Source organism: Sesamum indicum, linkage group LG7, assembly GCF_026168435.1.
Source record: "Sesamum indicum cultivar Baizhima isolate 11 linkage group LG7, ASM2616843v1, whole genome shotgun sequence".
Lineage (NCBI taxonomy): Eukaryota > Viridiplantae > Streptophyta > Magnoliopsida > Lamiales > Pedaliaceae > Sesamum > Sesamum indicum.
The window spans coordinates 8,318,647-8,330,698 of record NC_142663.1 but is presented as its reverse complement, the minus strand read 5'-3'; the positions used below and the strand labels follow the sequence as shown (position 1 = coordinate 8,330,698).

At 32.4% G+C, this 12,052-nt stretch overlaps 2 long non-coding RNA genes across 2 annotated transcripts; one reads left to right on the top strand and one right to left on the bottom strand.

Annotated features, from left to right (window-relative positions):
* Positions 1–2,185: 2,185 nt before the first annotated feature.
* On the top strand, positions 2,186–4,917 carry LOC110012299 (uncharacterized). The gene is made up of 2 exons (XR_002287398.2): positions 2,186–4,103; positions 4,352–4,917. It is a non-coding gene; the product is annotated as an uncharacterized LOC110012299 (long non-coding RNA).
* On the bottom strand, positions 3,495–4,473 carry LOC148787528 (uncharacterized). Its single transcript, XR_016066320.1, has 2 exons — positions 4,335–4,473; positions 3,495–4,166 (listed from the first exon to the last, which is right to left on the bottom strand). It is a non-coding gene; the product is annotated as an uncharacterized LOC148787528 (long non-coding RNA).
* Positions 4,918–12,052: the final 7,135 nt, after the last annotated feature.

The window sequence follows — 12,052 nt, the reverse complement described above, 5'->3', positions numbered from 1 at the left end:
TTGTTCTGGGCAACTGCGGTTGCCCAAATTTAACGCGAGTTGTCGTCGCTCAGATAGTTGTCGCTACTTTTTGCGTTGGGCGGTCTCACCATCGCTCAACTGTCAGGTGGCGATGGGCCGCTATATAAACATATATAATTTATATATACGGTTAACTTACTTATGTATATATATTTTATATCGTGGAATATATATTATATGTAGTTTATTTTAAAAAATAAGTAAAATAATTTAAGCTTTAAAATTTAAACATAATGAAATAACATTATTATTTTTGTTTTAAATACATATACAGTAAAACCTCTATAAATTAATAACTTTGGGACCATGAAATTTTATTAATTTAGAGATATATTAATTTATCGATAAATTAATATTTTATTAATTAAAAGAGAGACTTTTTAGATTCAACAAATTTAGTACATATGTATTAAAAATAAATGAATTTATATATGTTTCATTGATTATATTCATACATCAATCAATTCTTTGTAACTAATTAAATATATTTATGTATAATATCAATTCATTGTATACAATTAACTATTATATTCATAGACGCATGTATCAATTCATTGAAATTACTTAAATATACATGTTTACATTAATTTGTTGCACTTAAATAACTATTATAGTCAATTAAATATATTCATACATGTTGAATGAAACATATACTATATAAATCTCAATATGAAAATAATATAATTCATAACAACCCACCATGTCTTCTCATTTAAAAGGCATCGTAAAATCATCCATGGATGATCAAATGCGTAAAGCATTACAGACTTCATATTTTAGCAAATTACCATAATATTTATAATTGTAATATTTATGAATTATTAATTTAGAGTTTTAATGGGACCTAGTATTTATAAAGGAATTTTCTGAAAAATTATTATCTTATTATCTTATCGAATTTGATGATTTTTTACAAAGGCCCAAGTCGGGACCGGAAGATTTTTATTATTTTAGAGAGTTTATTAATTTATAGAGGTTTTACTGTATTGGTAAATCATTATAGTAAATAAGTAAATAATAGCTTAAAAAGTTGATATACTTTTCTAGTATTTTAATATTTAATAATTATTTACTGACTTGAATATTGGAATACTAATATTTTTTTGCAGGTTCTCGTTTCAAAACTTATGAAAAATTATGTCCAAAGACCTCAAGGTGGATATACGCAAATGAGCAATTTTTTGCTCACATCAGTTATACTTATTCGAGAAGTGTATGATGATTACTTGCTTATAACAACTTTTTGAGTAAATTGCAACGAGCTCCCCTAAAGCTGGCATAATTATGAATATTCTTTTTTGTTTGAAAATTCCCCCAAAATATTTGATGGAATTATGTAATACTTGGATGGAGGTATGAAGTACACAACTTTACTCTTGTTGTACTTTTTATTTTTCTAAAAGATTAAAATAATTTTAAAAAGGGGGGGGGGGGTTTAGGTGGGTGAAAATTTTTAAAAATTATCCACTTAGTTTAGATAAAAAATCAAAACAAATAAAATCATAATTCATGGTCCGTAAAAGACAATTTGATTAGTTTTTCATAAAAAATAAATAAAAATTAATGAATTGAGCTAGTTATTAAACGATTATTAAAATAAGGTGTATTAATAATTGACTATCCTTTTTTTGTTTTTCTTTTCCATCTTATCTATTCGACTTCCCTTCTTCTCTCTATTCTCAATTTTGAATTTTTGTTCTCTTCTAAAATTTCCCGTCTTTTTCTTTTCTCTCAACAATATTTTGTATTTCCTTGAATGTTTATTTTATCTATTCATATATTTATGCTTCAAAAAACAATAAGTATGCCTGAATTTTAATTAATTATGCAGACACATTATTTTAATCAATAATAAACACACACAACTAATTAATAATTTAATTGTTCACATATTTTTATAATTAAATTATATTGATATTTCTTAAAGTTAATTTTAATTACACAAACATCATTTGATCGTTATAAAATTATAAGTATATTTCTGACAGAATATTAGTATAATATATTTTAGAGTTTATTTGTATAAAATTTCACCGAAAAAAAAAGATATATAGTTGTAATTACAATTATAATTTAAAAAAATATACTATAATTTTACAAAAATATTTTAATATATTTATACGATATCACTCGTATAATTTATCCTATTTTGAAAATGTGAAAACCGAAAATGAAGCGGACAAGCAAGGGAAATGGGATTATAAATAGCAGGCGGAGCCCGGAAGAGCTATCTATATCTCATTAGTTTAAGTATGAGGCCCCTGCTTTCGTACATGAGGTGGGGTTCTTTCAAGGGTGGTTGCCCCTCTTTGTGCGAATCAGCCGCCGATGATTTTACGACTTTTTAGTCGCAAGCAAAAATCCAACAGCCCTTGTGATAGATGATGGAAATGATGATTATGCTAGAGCAATTTCCCCGTTTTTCTACTGCTTTTTTCTGGAACCCTAAACCCTAATCGGCGTCGATGTGCGAGGCTGTGATGATTTTTCGAAGCAAAAAATCAGATTTTGAGCGGACCCGTATCTTGGCGTGGCAAGATCAGAGAGTCTGTGAGATGGGTTCTGGGTTATGTTACTCGGTTCCCGTCTCATTAGGCCACTGGTTTTTGCAGCCATGGCGGGTTTAGCCCCTTCTTTTTTCTGATGATAAAAGGCGAATCTGAGCCTCAGTTCCTTGTACAAATGCATGTCTTTTCTATTTTCTTGCAAAAGGGTTTTTTCTTCGTCCAGATCTTGATGCTTGTGTGTTGAGAAGAAATCAGAAATAGAAGAAAAATTAATAACTAAGAGAGGAAATATTAGTACAAAAACAGAAGAGAAGAAGAAGAGTTGCTGAAGTATTATTCATTTGTTCGTTGTTGGAACATAACGTGGAGAGTTCTTGTGAGACTGAAAATTTTCTATTCTTTGTTCTGAATTAGAATGATACGGGACTGCTGCACATATTTCCTTTCTATCCTTTCTCTAAAGTCCACCGTATTGCATTCTGCGTCGGTGATTATGAGTGTGGAATTATTTCAACCAAAGTATGATTTGCACATTTGTGTTTGCTCTGTACTGAGCAGATTCTTTGAAGGAGGAGATGGGCAAGTTGGAATGCAAAGTTGACGCGGTGAGCTTAAATCTTGATCATAGTCGGACTTATTTGAGGACTAGACTGAACTCATCAACATGGATTTCACAGTTTTGGCAAGTTTAGATTCATCAAGACATGAAAAAGTTACCGATTTTCACTCTCTTTCGAGAAAATAGAAAAGTTTACATAGATGTTATAAAGTTTGTTTTTCAATGAAACTGAATGTGAACACTTTACATGTGTGGTAAAATGAATTCCATTCCTGCCAATCCGTACTTGATGATTAATTGGACGTGGCCCAAATACTAGTATCACGGATAGAATAAGAATTCTGATCTCTGTATCTTGAATTTATGCAACAGTCTCCCAGTCTGCACTGGGAACAAAAATCTCACTCTTGCTTGCAAATGTCCTTTCTCTTCTTGATAAAGTAACAGTGAAAAGGATGACACACAATACAAAATGACAAGAACAACCTCTGCACCTCCACTCTTCACCATTCCGTTTCTCCACCACTAGGGTCAAAGCAGGCTATCAAGTTCCACTTTCTCGGTTTCCCAAAAACAATCTTGGAATGGGAAAGAGGTTTCATTCATTACTGATGAGGGTTTTTGCTGTTTCTGCACAAAGTGTTGCTCAAATGATACACGATTTCTCTACATTTTCCTTACAAACGAAGAGGAACAAGAAGAGAAAGGGAAACACCAAGAACCCTTCTGCTATCTTTTTCTTGTTATCTATTGCTAAGTCGATATTGCCAGAGCAAATTCCTTCAAGTTAAGATTGTAATGTCGAGGCTTTGATGATCGCATCATTCTCCTAATCAGATCTTGATCAAATCCGTAGCTTGGCTTGGCAAGATCAGATGGCCGGTGTGATGGGCTTAGTGTAGTTTTACTCTTTGTCCCATCTCAGTTAGGCAACTGATTTCCGCAGCCATGGCGGAACAAGCTACCATTTCTTCTGATGATACAAGTCTACCTGAGCCTCGGATTCTTGCTTGCATGTAAATTTCTTCCTTCATTTCCCTTTCCCTGCAAGAAAACATCATTGCGTTTCTTCCTTCTCCCTGTTTCGTTGACAAAGAATAAATTCTTTCTGAGAATTATTAAAATAACGTATTCTTCTACCAGAGAAAAAACAGAACTTTTAATTGTAGAAGTATATATAAAAAGTACAAAAAATCTATTTTCTTTTTCTTTATAAAATACCACATTTCCAATTCCTGAGAATTTACCAAAGTTTACTATACAGGTTTAAAATAAAAACCCAGAAAAAATATTGAAGGAGGCTCAGATCTGTTGTCTTGAACTCAAGCAAAGAGAATGCGGCCGCGCCATGGCTGCAAAGCCACCGGTTGCATGCGATTAAAAGGAAAAAAGACCTAAAATCGCAGGCCATCCGGGTCGCCCTGCCAAGATACGGGCTGGGTTTTCTCTATGCCCGATTCATCAGCTCAGAAAGAATCAATAAAAATCATCACAGCCTCTAATACGTCGAACATCATAAGCCACGGCCGTCGCCGCCGCCGCCGCCACCACCACCACCGTCAAATCGACAAACACACGCTAATTGCAGGTACAGCACAGAGGCTTCATTTGAAAACAAGGGATAATTATTATTTCTACTTCATATTTTCTTTTCAAGGGCTGTTGGCACTTTCTTAGAGTTGAATCGAAGAAATCACGGGGCTTAGAGAGAGGGGCAACCACCCTTCGAAAAACCCAGCATCCTCTCTGTAACCCTCATTCTTGTCTTCTGAGCTGATGTAGTTTCTTTGAATCCTGGAAATTGAAACATGCCTAATGACTCTCTCCTTATATTTCTAGTTTTGGGGCAAATATGCAATTATCATTCTAATTTTGAGGGCTGCAGTGTAAATATTTCATTATAATCCAACTATTTGGGATAAAACTAGGATAGTCTAATCCCAAATTCAACAATTTGGGCTTTTCAGGCAGACTTTTAGCCCACGTAATTCATGGATTAAGAGGGAAAAACCCTCTCTATTTTTAAAAATTATATATTCAAAATTAATATTGGAGTGTCCAAATGATTTGGATAATGAAACAATAATCAAATCAAATTTACACTTTTACATATTTAATATTTTAGAATTTTAATAGTTAATTCGCTATAGTATCTAATTATATTTTGTAATAAAATAAGGCCTATTTTAGTTGTTTGTGCTAGTTAGACAATACAACAATCAATTCGTAGCACTCATTCAAATTTTAAGCTTTTGTAATTTCCTACGTTTATAATTGATATGTACTTGTATTCAAGTTTAATCGAGTAATTACAAATAATAGTGATATAATTGTGATTTTGATGAAAGGATGAAACGAGAATTTTATCCTCGGCATAACAATTTATTAAGTGAAATTAAGTTTAGAGAGAAAATTTTTGAGAGAGAGTGGGTTATGAATTGTCAAATCAATATATAGTAACTTAGTTTAAAAATAATATATGACATATTTATAGTGGTACTGAGAGTTTTATGATGTAGTAGGCTATATGTATTTATTATGTGACTTGTATATAAAAAATTATTTTTTTACCCTTGTAAATAAATGAATATACCAACATATACATCACATAGCTCCCCTACTCCAACTCTCAATGAGTTATTGGGATGAGTAAGTCATCCGAGAGTAAGACAACACAAGAAGTGTTTAGCGTTTGATTTAGTTTAGACAATTATTAAGTCAAATATTGAACAAGTTAACAAGTCCAAAAGTTATGACCCAAGCATAATACTATTATTGAAGGTGCCCAAGTCGTTGGGTCAGATGATGGGGAGGAGGTGGTGGTGAACCGCGACTAGTTGGGATGCTTGAGTCTGCGTGTTGGAGCTCAAGGAGGTGCTCTCGACTTTGGGAGGAGGCATAATGTCGCGTTTGTTGGGTTTTGAACCCAGGTTAAAAGGTTTAAAAGTGAAGATTTCAACTATCAATTATTTTTTATTATTTTTTACTCTCACTCTCTTTTAATAGAGGCTACTCAGAGTAATGGCATTTGTTTCAATCATTCTTTAATTGAATTCTCTCATGTGTTTTGAGGGATTTCGATGTCGTTTTCAAGAGATAAGATCCCCCATTACACTAGAGAATTTTCATGCGTTGTGGAACATGGCGATCGATCGCTAAATTATCTTCCTCTATCAATGGTGGAAGGTATTTTTATTTTATCCGTACTTGGGGAGTAAATTTTAGAGGGTTCGCCTCTTCTCGGCTTTAAGATGGGCCAAGAAGAGTAGACAACTCTTACTTGTAGTGACGAAGCCCCCAAGTCCCTGGGAAGATGGAGCAAAACTTTTTTTTAATTATTATTATATTTTTTTTTAAAATTATACAGATGTTGCCTCAAGGAATGATTTTATCATGATTCATATAGTCAAAAATTTTGGTATGTAATTCGACATTTAGTGCTTGGGATGAATTTCTTCTGACTCACATGGTCAGACATTTTGGCATGTAACTCATTAGTATGTTGCCTCAAGGGATGATTTCTCACGACTCAATTGGTCGAAAATTTTGGTATGTAATTCGATATTTAGTACTTGGGATGAATTTCTTCTGATTCACATGGCCATATATTTTGGCATGTACACTCGGCAGTATGTTGCTTCAAGGGGTGATTTTCTCCCGACTCATATGGTCAAAAATTTTAGCATTTAACTCGGCGTTATTTTATACTTGGGATGGTTTTTTATTTGACTTATATGGTTGGAAATTCGGTATGTTAAATTGTCAATATTCCATATTTAAATATAGTCATGACACCTATTCAGTTGTTGTTTTGTTCTCTTATGACTTATTTTTGTCGAGTGTTGCCTCAATGAATGTTTTTGTTTATGCATCGAAGTTAATTTTTTTACCAACTTTAAAAGGGGGGCAATACGAGGCCAACATTATTTGGGAGGATCTTAGAGAAGTTTCAATCGAACCCCTGGGGCAACTCTTTGTTGCCTCAAGGAACCTCTCAAAACTCTGAGGATCTCCGCAACTGAAAAATTTTAAACTTCGATAGGAAAATTAGTTTCATTATTTAAGTTTGAATTACAAAGTCTTAGGGGAAGTTAAAAGGGGAGAAGAGTATGTTGTGCTCCTCCTCACGCTTTCTTCTATTATAAGTGAATAACCAAAAACTACTTTTTTCCGCTACGCGAACTTAAGCTCCCTCTTTCATGGAGAGAAAGTCTCTTCCTGCTGGTCCTCTTAAGGTCATGGGATGACTCCTACTGTGTTAATATTATCGTCATGAGGAATTGAATTTGATGTTAGCTCTTGAAGTGGCTCACTCGGCCCGCAGTCAAATTGGGTGTGGTAATAGTTGACATATTCCTTCAAGTGTGCCTGCTGGATCAGTTTTTTAATCTCATTTTGGAGGTGATGACATTCCTCAGTTGAATGCCCCATGTCACGGTGGAACCGACAATATTTGTTGGACACTAACCTTTTGGGATTGTCTTTCATTTTTCTTGTCTATTGATAATCAACCCTTGTTGCGCCGCCACAACTAATATTTCACCTCTGGGTGCATTTAGTGGGTGTAGTGCGTGAACCCTATCGGCTCCAGGTGTTTGTGTTCTTCTTTCTTCTTTGGCTCTTTCTCTTCCTCTCTGCCCTTCCTTTTGATGTTAAAGGAAGTGTCTGAAACATTGGATATCCTTAATTCTAATATATTTTTATGATTGCATTAGCAAGTCTTCTAGAGAGCTAGGGGGTTTTCTGGCTATAGATTCTTTAAATCTTCCTAGTAGCAAATTTTGTTGAATAATGTTGGCCAACAACTCATAGTTGACATGTGGCACCTCATGTACTATCTCTATAAACCTTTGAATATAATCTCTTAGCTGCTCATTTTTTCTCTAGCGAATGGTAAACCAATATGCAGCCATTTTTTTTACTTTCTTATTCATGGAGAAGTGATGCATGAAACGTTAGGTCAACTATTTGAAGCTGGATATAGTTCCTGGGCTACTGTTGAACCACGCTAGAGCGCACTTGGAGAGCGTAGTGCGGAAGACCTTGCAGTAGGTGACATCGCGCAAGTCATACCAATTAATTTTAGCATAAAATTTGTCCAAATATTCTTATGGGTCCCCTATTCCATCTTATTTGGAAAGATTGGATACTTTAACGCCTGCTAGAAGCGCTTCGGCTAAGATTGTGGGTTAGAAAGGGTTGTATCTCTCTCTCTCTCTCTCTCTCTCTCTCTCTCTCTCTCCCTTTTTCTTTCCATCTAATCTTCTTACTATGAACAATATGAGATGATTCGTCTAAAACAACCCTCAGAGTTCTTTCTTTTTTTGAATGATTAAAAAATTCATATTTCAAATTATAGTAACTAAATAATAAAATATAATATAAATATTACTTTATTTTTTGGGATTTTTTTCAAAAATATTTGAGTTCTGAATAGTTGTCAAATTACATGTGAATTTAGAACTTCTGTTTCTTATGAGAAATAAAATGAAATATTGATCCACAAATTAATTTTATTTTAAAATTTTTATTTCAACAAATAATTTAGAGATTATTATTGTTAGTTTTTTAATTATTCACAAGCTACAATATAAAAATAAAAATAACTTAGAAAAGGATACCCTTAATAGTCTTTTAATAATTAATTTTACTTTATAATCTCTTCAACTAAATACTATATTATATTCTCACATAAGATATCATAGATAAAATACTCTAAATCATATAATAGAAGTTGGGATTAATTATCATTCAATTTCTCATCCCACGCAATCTCATCACACCTAATCCTATCGTATGAACCAAATGAGCCCTATATTGTATATGGATCCTTATAATTACCATCACCTACAAGATTATTGCACTTCTTTTTAGCAGAAAATGGGTTCAAAATTCTACTTCTATATATCTTGGTACCTTAATCATGTTATTATTGGAAAATTCTAACTCAGATCGGATTTAATTGAATCTGAACTAATTATATAACAAGTGTGATACACTTACCGGTGTATAGTTTTAAAAAAATAACCAATCACTTGACAAGAATGTCATACTTACTCTGTAATTGATTTGACTCGATCGAATTTGATTTAAGTAAGAATTTTCAATTATCACAAACTGATTATATCACCATTTCAAGTCCTTTAGATCTAGACCCCAATTTTTACAACGAAATATGCCCGCAAGCTCTGCCGGCCATCAAACAAGTTGCGGAGGAGGCTATGCAACATGAGCCGCGCATGGGGAGCGTCTTTGTTGCTTCTGGATTTTCATGACTGCGTCGTCAACGTAAACTCGATTTAATTATTAATTTGCTTTAATTAATAAATATAGAAAAAAATGTAAGTAATCTTTCTGTGATAGCAATTCATCCCAATATTTTTTAAATTACAATAATTTACCCTTTTATATTTTCTTAAATAAGGTAAATTATTTTTTTTTGAAAAAAAACATAGCTATAAATTGCTATTTTTTAAAGGGGAATAATTTGTTTATTTACTACAAACTGATAAATTTACTAATTATAATTAAACAAATTACCCCACATAAAATAGGGTTGTGATGCATCAGTTTCTCCGTACGACACAACCAATCTTTCATTTAGAATATTTGGTTTTAGCGATTTCAAAAGTAAAAATTGGCAATCCAAACAACTCAGAAATGTTTTTTTTTTTAATTTAAAAGCTAAAACGTGCTTTTGAAAACCTCCCGCAAACACTCTCTAAATCTTTTTTTTTTTTGTTTTAAGTGAGAGCGATGAATTATTATTAATTAAAATAAATCAATTACAATCGTTCAAGTCGAATAACAATATCTAACAAAAATTATTACAACAATCATACTCCACCACATAATATTACATAAATTAAATCTACCCAACACTTAATATTATTGTAGAAACAAATACCCCCTCAAACTGAAAAAGTAACTTTTGGAACTAAAACCAGGCTTCCCAAATATTTTCAGCCACGATTGCATGTTATTTCATCTAATTCCAGATGGCCTATTTCTTGAATACACATTTAAAAAATTAAAATAAAAAAACACACTCTACAAGAAATTAAACAATAATAATATAAAATTTAGTCACACGAACATGCACTCGATCCGTGTACAAATACACTATATATATATATAACATATTTATTAAATTTACAACTTTTTAGCAAAATGTAATTAAGTAAAATAAAATAGAAAGAAAAAAGCGGATGAAAGAAAATTCAAATATGTAAAAAGAAAAATGTGGATAGTATAGTGGGATAATAATAAGTGTTAAATAATTACTTAAACAAAATAAATTAATTAATTAATTTAAAAAAGAAAATAAAAATAAGAAACAAAAATTCCAGGATCTTGAATCAACAGAGGCTCAGATCTGCAGTTTCTAAACAGGTCAAGAGAAATTGGCCACGCCATGGCTGCGAATATCACCGTTTGCATGAACCACAAGCCATCCGGGTCGCCCCGCCAAGATACGGGCCAGTTTGTTTCTCTATGACCTGATTCAGCAGCCTAGAGAGAAGCAACAAGCACATCACAGCCCCCTTTATTTGATAGATAACAGCAGGCGGACGGAAGATGAATGACAGACATATGTATGCAGTATGATCGAAGAAGGGGCGCAAAGCGCAACCCTAAACAATAATTAATTTCCCTTTCTTTGTTTATTTTTGATCAAGGGCTGTTGTTGTTGCTATTCTGACCCGAATAAATGGGGTGAAATCACAGGAAGTACAGAGAGGGGTCAACCACCCTTTGAGAACCCCAAGCCCCCCTGTAATCCTCATTCTTCCCTTCTCAGCTGCCTCTCATTCTTCATCACTGCCTTTGGGCTTAAATGTGGGAGATGTGTTGGTGGTGGTGTTTTTCGTCTGCCCATCCTTTTACAGGCCTCGGGAACTGGAGTGGTTGAGTCCACGGGCAAGAGGGGCAGCCCTGGTCGGCCACCTTATATGGAAGGGATAAATTACATGATATTTTCTTGAAATTGATGTAATTATATGCATATTTATGCAGTTTAAGGAGTTATATTTAATATTTGTGTACTTTTTTATCTATAATTTAATGATATAAGTCACGTGTCTAACATATTGCTGTTAAGTATTTTTTATTGGAAAAAAATTGAACATTTTATTAATAGTAGCATTTCACCTACTTGATTCACTTGTGAAAGACATGATTCTTTGTGTTAATTTTATTTCGCTTCAATTTATAGAAATATGAGAATAATATGATTCGATTTTAGTGAGAGAAGAGAGACATCGCCGTGTTTTTCACCTACTTGCCTTATTTTAGTGTAATTTTTAAATAATTTTTAAAAAAGGTGTAATTTTCTATTTTTAAAAAAGATTTACTTGTAATTAACACTACTAATTATCTAAGAAGTGTATTTTGAATTACTCAATAATTGCATTCTATTTAAAAATTATAAAATCTTGGAGTTATTAATATGATATTTCGTTGTTAAAACGAAATGAATTATTGTGTGATGTTGGATGAGTTTAAGGATAATTACACTCTCATTTTCTGATATTTGGTGTAATTATACTTAAATCTCTTGTAATTTGATAAATTACATCTAACATTTTTTAGATTAGTTTCCATCTAACAGATAAATCCCTCTATAAGTCAAAATTAACCGAAATTGCTAATATTAACAAATATATATATATATATATATATTTACCCTCAATTAATTTATTACTGACTTATTGCAGGTCAAATAAATTTTTTTATAACCAAGTTATTCTCATACGTCTTCACGCATTAATGTATGTGAGGATGTATATCTCAACATCATAAGAGTAATTTAGTCCGAAAAAACTTATTTGACCTACAATAAATCAATATTAAATCAATCAAGAATAAACATTAATATTCATTCAATTTTTTCATTAATATATGAGCCAATCCAATAAATTCTAAGTAATGAAATGACTTATTTATCAGACGAAAACAAACCTCA